This window comes from Engraulis encrasicolus, chromosome 15 (genome assembly GCF_034702125.1).
Source record: "Engraulis encrasicolus isolate BLACKSEA-1 chromosome 15, IST_EnEncr_1.0, whole genome shotgun sequence".
Lineage (NCBI taxonomy): Eukaryota > Metazoa > Chordata > Actinopteri > Clupeiformes > Engraulidae > Engraulis > Engraulis encrasicolus.
Window position 1 is genome coordinate 6,141,805 of NC_085871.1, and position 11,624 is coordinate 6,153,428.

General features: G+C 41.9%; 1 long non-coding RNA gene across 1 annotated transcript in view; it reads right to left on the reverse strand.

Moving 5' to 3' along the window:
• Window positions 1–6,316: 6,316 nt before the first annotated feature.
• The window catches only part of LOC134463688 (uncharacterized), a 29,972-nt gene continuing 24,664 nt past the window's right edge, over window positions 6,317–11,624 (reverse strand). Inside the window, exon 4 of the long non-coding RNA XR_010037793.1 lies at window positions 6,317–6,611. This is a non-coding gene — a long non-coding RNA (uncharacterized LOC134463688). The remainder of the gene's footprint in view (window positions 6,612–11,624) is intronic.

Consider the following 11,624-nt stretch of genomic DNA (forward strand, 5'->3'; position numbering starts at 1 on the left):
CGACAAGTATATACTGTAGTTGCCCGGTAAATTCAAAATGGTACAATCTGTTTGGCCCAAAGTATACCATTCAACAACAACAAAAAAACCCATCAGATTAAAGATGCCAGTCATAGCAGTCCTCATTGGGGGTCCTTTTCTACTTTGACAAATATATGAATTTGAAAATGTCAAAACAGGTATGAAGCATTGTGTATGCCTGCATAATAACACGCAAATTTATCTAAGCTTAGGCCTACATAAATTGGTCAATTTGGAGGAAGCAGCCATGGTCTCACCACATCAGTTTACTGGCAGGCCCTTATTAGTATGCTTGCCAGCAAAACTTGGTATCCCTGGAATCCTTGGACTGAGACGAATCCAACGCACCCTATGACGTCATTTTCCGCCTAGATAGTTTTCCCGCCATTTTGAATTTTGTAAAAATTAATAAAAATGGCGCACCGCCCACAATTTTTGGCGGATCGTTCCGAAAATTTACACAGAGCATGTTCCGAACAACATACATCTACCCTAAAAGTTGCGGAACGATTGATCGAACCGTCTTTGAACAGGAATCAATCGAATTTGCCGGCGAAGACGCAAAACAGGAAGTGAGCTCATATCTCGGCAATCCCTACTTGTATCAGAACAAAAAATTATACACATTATCCTCACTATAGCCAGAGCCTACATACCGATTTTCGTGAAAATTGGAACATGGGGGGCGCCACAACTAGTGAAAATGTGTTTTTACCTCATGTTGAAGTCGCCAAACAGGAAGTTAGCTCATATCTCGGTAAAGACATGTCAGATCACAACTTAATTGGATACACATGATCGACATCACCCCTAGAGGTCAAATGACAAACTGGAGGATAATTGGCCACTGGGGGGCGCCACAATTGACCAAAATGTGTTTTGGCCATATTCAAGAGGCCAAACAGGAAGTTAGCTTATATTTCGGCAACGCCCATATATATTACAACCAAAATGGTATTCACATTATCCTGGGACCAAGCCGAATCCAACGCACCCTTTGACAAAATTTTGGACCTCGGAAAGTTTTCCTGCAATTTGAATGTTGTAAAAAACAATAAAAATGACGCCCCTCCCACATTTTTTTTGAGAGTGCCCTGAAAATTTTATCAGATCATGTTCAGACAGGGATACAGCTACCCTTAAAGTTACAAACTGATTTCTTGAACCGTCTTTGAACAGGAGCCAATCAAATTTGGCGGCGAAGACGCCAAACAGGAAGTGAGCTCATATCTCGGCAATGCCTACTCGTATCACAACAAAAATAAATACACATTATCTTCACTATAGTCAAAGGCTGCATACCAATTTTTGTGAAATTTGGCGCCACAATTAGCGAAACTGTGTTAGGTCAATATCAGCCCCATTTACACTATGAGCCAATGGCCTCAATGTATTGGCCCAGGAACTTAAGACAAGTAATTTAAAGCTATTTGGTGCTCTTACCTTAGCCCAAAGGGTGCAAAACAAAGATATGCAAGTGTACAATGTGGTGTCCAGGGGGTGGTACACCAAAAAAACATGTTTTTGACTTTTTGACTCTTATGGGGTGTTTGTGTTAGATTGTGTGTGTGTGTGGTGTGTCTGTGTGTGTGTGTGTGTGTGTGTGTGTGTGTGTGTGTGTGTGTGCTGTGTGTGTGTGTGTGTGTGTGTGTGTGTGTGTGTGTGTGTGTGTGTGTGTGCTGAACATGGATGAAGAGCAATGCATGAAGGGCAACCTCCATGAAGGGCAACATGCATGAAGGGCAACGCATGCATGAGGGGCAGCGAATGCATGGAGGGCAAGCATACTCCAGCATTTTCTGTGAGGAAATGCAATCTAGCTAAAACTATTATTGTAATTAGTATGCTTGCCATGCGGCAAGCATACATACTATTGTTATTCCCCCGTTTCCAGCTTATTAATTTTCTCCTTAATTCTACGAAACCATTCGTTTTGAAGAACCGCTCAAGATAGAAAATCCGTTCAAACACCGAAACGTTCGGCTCGATAAGACGACCAGGTTTTGTATTTTTCACAGGGGTACCTCAAACTCTGTAGCGCCACCAGCAGGTCAAAGTTTCAAATTGTAACATGCTGTAACTTTTGAACCGTTGGTCGGAATTTCAAAAACTTGGTTTCCCTGGAATCCTTGGACCAAGCCGAATCAATTGCACCCTATGACGTCATTTTCCGCCTGGAAAGTTTTTCCGCCATTTTGAATTTTGCGAAAATCACTAAAAATGATGCCCCGCCCACAATTTTTGACCGATCGTCGTGAAAATTCTATGAGGGCATCTTCGGACTGAGATACATCTACCCTAAAAATTCTGGAACAATTGATTCAACCGTCTCCAAACAGGAGCCAATCAAATTTGGCGGCGAAGACGCCAAACAGGAAGTGAGCTTATATCTCGGCAACGGCTACTTGTATCAGAACACAACTTTAGATACATCATCGGGACGTTCCCCAGAGGAGACAAAACAATTTTCGTGTAAATACACCACTAGGGGGCGCTACAATAAGCAAAAACGTGTTTTTGCCGATATTGGCCCGTATTGACTTCAAATCATCAAACACTTGGTATCATTGAAATCCTTGGGTAAAGCCGAATCCAACGCATATTATGATGTCATATTTATCATCATGAATTTCCCGCCATTTTGACATATTCAAAAATCAATAAAAATTAAGCACAATTTTTCTCTGTTCGTCCTACAATTTTTATCAGACCACCATTGGACTATTCTGCACCTATGCTGAAATTTACAGAGCAATAGCTGAAAGCATCGGCGCACAGCAGCCAATCAAAATTGACAACAAAGGCAAACGCACCGTCGAAACAGGAAGTTAGCTCATATCTCATCAACGCCTTGACAGATCTTAACGAAATTTCTCAAACATGATCTCCAGTACATCCAGAGAGTACCTACCGACTTTGGTGCAACTAGGCCACTGGGCGACACTACAGTTGGTGAAAATGTGTTTTTGGGCAATATAGTATATGCAAAACGGGAAGTTAGCTTATATCTATATGGTTAACTGTATGTTGTGTATGCATGAAGGGCAGCATATGCATTAAGGGCAACGTGTGCATGAAGGGCAAGGCATGCATGAAGGGCAACGAATGCAAGACGGGCAAGCATACTCCAGCATTTTCTGCGAGGAAATGCAATCTAGTTTTAATTTGAACTGATAAAGTGAGGGACTATATTTACCATAAGGAAGCCTGAATTCAGTAGTTTGGGGAATTTAGTAGGTGTGGTAATGACTTACAGGAAAAAGTCTATCCCTTGATGGAGTAATCTGCACAAATGTTGTAAAGCTGTTACCTGGTTCAACAAAAAAACTATTAATGATTTTTCAAGTAGTCTACTCCCAGTACCCTGAATGAATCATATAATACAAATAGTGGGTGTACTTATAGTAGGCCCCTAGGCAATAGTTGTACTCTGGTGCCATCCACTGTCCATAAACAGCTTAGCATGAATTCTAGACCTTATGTCAAATTATTATCTGTGGTGTAACTGACACAACTCAGAAACGCGTGATACTAACGCTACGGGTTCTTTGAACAACTGTGTGTATAGGTGTGTAGTGCTTCACTGTGTTGGAAACAAAGATAGCCCATTTCTGTGAAAGTTGAGGCTGACACCTGATTCTAGAAGCTTGCGCCTGTAGTGACCTGAAGCCGCTAAATGATCCGGGTCAGAGGACATATCTAATTTAGTGAACAAGTAGCCCACTTAGTGGTTCCTGACGCAGGCTGTTTCCGACTACAAACACAACAACCCCTTGTGAACCCTCAGAGAGACCTGACATAACCTTATATTATGTTGACAGAGTTGGTTTCCAGGGTAACCCATTGTGAGTGAGGTGCAAGAGGAGTCCTTAAGGGGTAGTGTGGTGTTATAGTGTGTGGCATTCATTCAGTGGGTGGGCTTAAGCGTCTGGAGTTAGGAACTCGGGATCACATTTTGAATGCTCACAACCACTCGGACAAACACTGTAGCTCTGACTGCAAATGGAATGCACAGTTAGATGCATTGCTCAAAGACATGTCATCTGGACTATGACACCAAGATAGATAGTGGTGCGAGAAAATGATGTTTGTGACCTCTAAACCCCCAACAAACACCTTGGCCATTGTACATCATATGCATGAGGTGAAATTAAGTTAGTCATCATGTATCACTAACCAAAATATTCCAAAATCTGGCCTGATAGAAATTATGGGCATGTTTATTCTCAGATTGTTCAATGTTAACAAAAATAAGGCAAAAAGTAGAGCAGATGTGGTTTTATAATTTTATTGCTTGCATGTTATGATGCACAATTACAACAGGGTGGTTGCACGGCAGTCAGATGTAAGAAATTAATGTGATGCAGAAATGCAAAGAATAGTAGTAAACGTCTACAGAGCCATATTCAGTTAAATGGCAGAGCTTACAGTCCCTCTGAGCTCCCAGGACATGTCTTGTAGTGGATGCTTCGTGCTGTTTTTCTTCTGTGTTGCCTCTCAGCGCAGATAGTCTCTGCAGCAGGCCGATTCACTGTTTGCTGAAAAAAACTACATGTGCCAACAACCTAATAATATCAACATTGCTATGACATCACACTGAGTCCCTAACAGATAAAGACTTGGTCATTGCCATTCTTGATAAAGGATAATATAAAATCTCTACCATAGCTCTAACTGTAGGGCACTGCAATGCTACACCGGCGACCCAGGGTCGATTCCAGCCCAGGTCCTTTGCCGATCCTTCCCCATCTCTCTCTCCCCAATCACTTCCTGCCTGTCTCTCTCACTATCCTATCACAAAAATAATAATAAGACAAAAAAATAAAAATGGAGGGGAAAAAAACCCAGAATATAATAAAATAAGAATTATAATAAAAAATATAGACTTTATTACAGGCTCAGGGCCCACAGTGGAAACATTACAGTACATAGCCTACATCAATTAAAACAATAAAATACACATTCATAAAGTACATATAAAAAGGGAAGCAAATGAAGGCACTCATGCCAGTGTTCCCAGATCACAGACATGTACCTTACAGAGCTATGACTAGCATGGTCAAGCCTGCTCAGGAACTCAAAGGTAAGCTTTCTCAATAGTGCCATGAAAGTGGTTAAATATAGTTTGCAGAATAAAGCACTTGCTCTACTCCTTGGTTTCTTTAGGAGAATCCTGAGACAGAAAATAAAATAGAAAATAAACAAGGAAATAAAAGAAGCTGATAATCAAGGCTCTGCCTACAGGCAGAAGAAGGTGTCCCATGGTGACTTGTTGCTCTTCAGGGAAGGCAGTAGGCTGTATAGTTATCTCCTAATGGGGGTAAAGCACCACAACCCTCAAACCACACAACCTACTACCTCAGCCTGTACGAACATCATCCATCACACATATTGTGCACCCTGTGAAAGAATACAACTCTGGCCGCCCCACAAAAAGTGAGTCAGAAGTGAGCTGCTCTATGTAAATGTACAAAAAAAAACAGTTTGGTAGGCTACTACGTTGTGGTAACCTCTGAGCCTTAGTTATCACTGCAAAACAAGCGTTTTCGAACAGATTACATACTTCCTTGAGGCCCATACCTGGGAGATGAATGTTTTGACTATGAAAACCCTTGGTACGGCATGACACCCTGTTAAAGCCCTATCAAAGTCAAAGTCAAAAGGAAGAGAGTTGAATGACAAGTGCATGTTTGCAACAATATACATGAATGAACCACAATGGAAAATATCCATGAGAGGCCACAGTGACAGCACATTCAAAAACAACACCAACACACGGAACATACAAAGCAAACACAAAAAGTCATGCTGCCATTTTGTTCTGCTCTTGTCCTCGTCCTCCAACGCGATGATATTACAGCCACTTCAGGAAAGACAGTAAGTTGTATAGTTACCTCACAGCGAGGGATTCACCCCAAAACTATACAACCTACTACCTCAGCCCAAAGGACAGTTTTAACGTCTGGTTGCTCCGATGGCTCCTCAGCTTGGTAGCTTGGCAGGACTTAACGTCTTGGCCAAACACATTAAAAACACATCATCTGTATTACCTGATTCAAGATATGACTGTGATGATCTAGTCTACTACAATGTCATTTTTCAACAGTGTCTCATCCCTCCATGTCACTTTTCAACTCAGTAGGCGGTAATATTTTGGCGCTAAAGGTATACCCATGGCGTCAAAAGCTGATGCTACACTCAAAAATCATGCCCTCGTGGCAAAATGACTTCACCAACAGTTAGGTGTAAGGAAGGCTCTAGGTGTAGGCGACCGTGTCAACATGACACCCACTGACAAATATTGCCTGCGAAAAATGACACCAGGAATATGAGCCTACGTTAAAGAATAAAATATTCACCCACTGTATAGTCTGAATTATTAGTAAATATTTGGTCAGTGTGTTTGTAGTTTGTAGGAATCTGAAGAAGACTGTTGAGGTCGAAACGTTATCCTGCCATGAAAAAATAAAACACAACAAAAAGGATTCTAAATGTGCGGACTCTTCACTCTGAAAACTACAGTGTGTTTGTAGTACCCTTATCCATCATGATGTCACCAGAGGGGAAGAGCTTCATCCACATAATGGCACCTTAAAGAGAGAAAGACAGAAGAAGAAGAGTGCAGCCAGCGTTAACAGAAATACATGTACGTACAGACACAGATACAGAGAGGTCAAGGTTTTGACTACATGACTACATACAGTAGAAGCCACTTATTTTTCCCCTGGCCATGTGCTCACCATGCGACCTCCATAGGGTTATCCAAGGTGTTATAGTGTGTGGGTGACCAATGGAGATTGCTCAGACCTTGCATGGACCTTCCATGGTGGAAGTCAAGGAAACAGAGTGCCGAAGCAGTGGCTCCATACTTAACATGTAGGCTACACATGCACACACAGACAGAGAGAGTGACAAAGAGAATGAGGCAAAACTACTCTCTCACTCACTTACACACACGCATACACACACACACACACACACACACACAATGCAAAACTTCTCAAGGCAACAACTCTATGCAGGGCAGCTGGTGGGGTTGGCAGGCTGTTGGGCAGGTGGGTGGGTGTGCGGACGGGGTGAGGTTGGGTGGGGGCTGGCTGCTGTGGTCAGGTCAGGAGCGGTGGGTGGGTGGAAGTGGAGGGGGGCTGTTGTGTGGTGTGAGTGAGGCTGTGGTGGGCCGTGTGGTTTAGCTCTGGAGGAGAGAGAGGCCACTGCACACAGGGCTGACTCACAGCACCACGGGCCTCAGAGGGGAGAGGGGTTACCACCGGGAGCTCTCCAGCTCTCCTCTCCTCTCCTCTCACTCACACACTCTCACTTTCCCACATCCCCAACATGCTCACACACACATTAGCGTGCACACACACACACACACACACTCTCTCTCGCTCTCGTTCTCTCTCTCTCTCTCTCTCACACACACACACACACACACACACACACACACACACACACACACACACACACACACACACACACACACACACACACACACACACACACACACACACACACACACACACACACACACACCACAAAATCCTACACATAGCCTACAGTAGCCTATGTGAACACGAATGTTTGTGAAAGAGTATGTATGCTTCCATCAATCTGCATATTTTTAAGCCTTCTTTGATCAATCAGTCAACTCCATCTGAGCAGCTGCTTGGGCTTCATGTACTTTGGACACACAGTGTGCTGGAGTGTCCTTAGAAGACCTGTCACTGAGGACACGCCATAGGTCCTCACCTGACAAAAGTGACACGCCCTAGAATATTCCAAACAATGTTTATGATGAGAGGAATTACAGTGTGACTTAAGGTTTGAACCACAGGATAGATAAACTGTATGGGTGTCTTATTGAATTAGTTAAAAAAAAACACGCTGTGTATGGAGGAACATATTTGGGGTTGTTTCACATTAATTAATAAGATGTTGATGTTGGATCTCTGCCACTTTTACTACGTCCTTGTTACAACTACTATACCAATTAAATTACAACAGGTATTTATTTCCAGAGATAAACTCATGTAGTGGATATAAGCATTGAAACAAGACACATGAATGACCAGTCACTTCAGAAAAACATATTCAAATAATATTTCTGTTCTGTTCCTTCATTGTAACGGAGAAACAGGCCTTGGAGTTATCAGAAATTGAGGCATATCTTCTTGTCACAGCTTGGATATATGTACTTTCATGATATAAAGAAGCAAGGCATTTTGATGTAAAACTAAACCACAAGACCGAAAGCTGTCCTCTGACTCAATTGAGGTGGACACTGTCTGATGGCAAAGCATAAAAAGATCCACCCTTCCTTGCCTTCATTTGAAGAAGCAAAGCATAATAGTCATGAGACTAAATTGTGAGACTGGGCATTGTCCACTGACCTCCTCTATTGAGTTCAGTCCACTGACTGATTTTAAGTACAACACAAACGCTTGCCTACATTCGAGGAAGACAGACATCGGTCCTCGCACTCTATTGTTGAGGGACAAGTCTGTTGTTTTGCCATCAGGCCCTTAGTCATAGTGTAAAATAACGTTCCCTACTCCCCGTGGTAATTTAGTGTCATTTGGAGCAGTTTTGCATCACTTGGAAGACATTGGGTTTGGTGATACTGTATTGGGTAAGATCCATATAACACCATTCATCCGGGCATGTAAATGCTGGCACTAAATAGGCTTACATTATTTTTAATCTATCAAATGTGATATGGTAGCACTAATAAAGTGTGGATAAAACTTTTTCTTTTGAGTTTACTGAAGTGCTGTGACGTCATCAATCCATGACAGTGCTGCCATTCCTTTATTTAGCTTAGTTTTTGACTCGTATAATGTTTTCCCCTCGTAGCAAAGCAAAAACATTCACTGCATGTTATTAGTGCTACCATATCATAGTAAATACATTACAAATAATGAAGAAATGCCTATATTTTATTGCCTGGACGAATGGTGTTTCATGAATATCAACAAATATCACCAAACCCAATATATTTGGGAGTGCTCTAGATGACGCAACGCTACCATGGGGGAGTATAAAACGACATCTTATTCTATGAATAAGGGGCAGATTCCAAAAGATGGTCTTGTCCTTACAGTATAACGATCCATGATGCTTGCCCTCATTTCAAGTAGCAAGACTAAAGCCAAAGGCTGAGGGTATTTCTTAATATAATGTCTTGAGTGCTGCCCTCAGCCTCTTTAAAGGTCAACTCTGTTGTATTTTAAGCTTTTTTGATTGCAGGTGCATATGAAAATGTGTCAAAGTCATAGTCTTAGCATAAAAATCAGTTTTTTGTAAGAATCAGTTTCATCTATAAGAGGCATTTGGGATGAAAAAAATAATGTTGGATTTTGTTCTACCTCCTGTAGAGGTGTCTCAAAATTTAGGGGGCATTGTCACTAGCCTTAAAGGACCATTTCTGTCGTCTACAACATCCAGCTTTATTGCTCAAGCTACCCATGACATAGCAATTAGGTTACTGTATATCTCACGGCTAATGGCAAGCTTGGTAGCATGGTCCATAATGTATGAATTGAAAAAACAAAATGCTGATTGGTGGCTTTTGGAGCACGTTAAGACACGTTAAGACACAAGGCACGTTAACGCAAAATGCTGCGCCCGTGGGTAAGCCGTCAATGCAAACTCTCCGTGCAAGTAACACTGTCAGGGATGATAAATGTTTGAGTCTTTGCTGTTACTAAGTCATCATGGATAGCTGGGGCAATAAAGCTAGATGTTATAGATAACCAAAATGGTCCTGTAAGCAAGGCAAGACAAAAGCCTGAGTGCTGCCCCACTGACTGTCTGGAGGTGACCACTGACTGCTTCAAGCCTGCAGCCTGGTCCATTGGCCAGCAGAGGTCAGTCTTCTGTAACGACTCCCCTTCTGTCTGCTGCCACTGAGCTGTTTGACAATGACGTCTTTGTGTAGTTAAGGGGGTGCTAATTGTCTATCCTTCAAGCATAGTAACTGACTTCTCATCTATTTTATGAACCCGTGGGCAATTAATACATTTTAATAGCCTATTTTTTCTGCTGTAATTTATTGCATTATATGGCAAGGATTGGCATTAATACACTTTTTTCTTCATTTTGACTATAAGTAATCCACCAGTTTTAAGCTGACAGCTTGTGTAAAAAAAAAATTAATACAATATGCAATATACATTTCTATGTAATGTAGGGTATACATTTTGCAAATGTAAGGCATTCTAAAAGAACGAACGAAAGGAAGAAATTAAATCTAATACTGAGGAATGAAGAAAATAAACAAGTTCAACCATCTGCAATAAATCTGACATATGAATCACAAAGTCTTAAGGCCAATGCTATGGATCACTTGTGATGTTTTGATTTGCCACACTGCATATGTTTTTCCTAAGCAAGTGTACTATGCATGAGACACTATATGTTAAAAGGTGCATGAGTTCAGCTGTGTTCATCTAGAGCCACTGATATGGCATTATGCATGTTCAATAACTAACGCTCTCTCCTCTGACTAGCTTTGTCACTAGGCAATCATGACTGACCACTACTGCGGCACACACACACACACACGCACACACACTTAGTCACAAACAGTCACACACACACACACACACACACACACACACACACACACACACACACACACACACACACACACACACACACACACACACACACACACACACACACACACACGCGCATGCACGCACGCACACACGCACACGCATGCATTTAGTCACAAATACTTAGTCTCTCACACACTCACACACTCACTCACACACACACACACACACACACACACACACACACACACACACACACACACACACACACACACACACACACACACACACACACACACACACACACACACACACACACACACACAAAAGGGGACTGTGTTTTCTGGAGGTGTTGTTTAGGCGTTCTAAAGGTTCAGTTTTATGAGAATTTAAATATGCTGATTGAAAAATAAATAGAGCAATACAGTGACACAAACCATTTCATTATGCTAGTATTTTTCATCTTGTGAATTGTTTTCACTTTCTTTGTACAACAACACACAAGTCTTTTTTCTTATTTGAATATGTATAGGCCTATATATTTTTTCCTTTAAAATACAAATCAACTAGGTGCATGTCTGGGCAATTGAGTGGAAATTTTATGAGAATTACATAGGCCTACATTTGCCAAAAACAATGAAGTAGCCCTAAAAAGTACAAAAAAGTCAATCGAAATCTGTGTCATCTGCTCAAAACATCAAGGTTTTAAAATTATCACAAGCCCCTGTGGGTGCTCTCTCTCTCTCGCTCTCTCTCTCCCTCTCTCTCTCTCTCTCTCTCTCTCTCTCTCTCTCTCTCGCTCTCTCTCTCTCTCTCTCTCTCTCATACACACACACACACACTTCTCTGATTTTTCTCTGAATTACACACACGTTACACACGCGCGCGCACACACACACACAATCCCTGACACACACACACACACACACACACACACACACACACACACACACACACACACACACACACACACACACACACACACACACACACACACACACACACACACACACACACACACACACTTCCTTTGCATTTGAAAGTTGC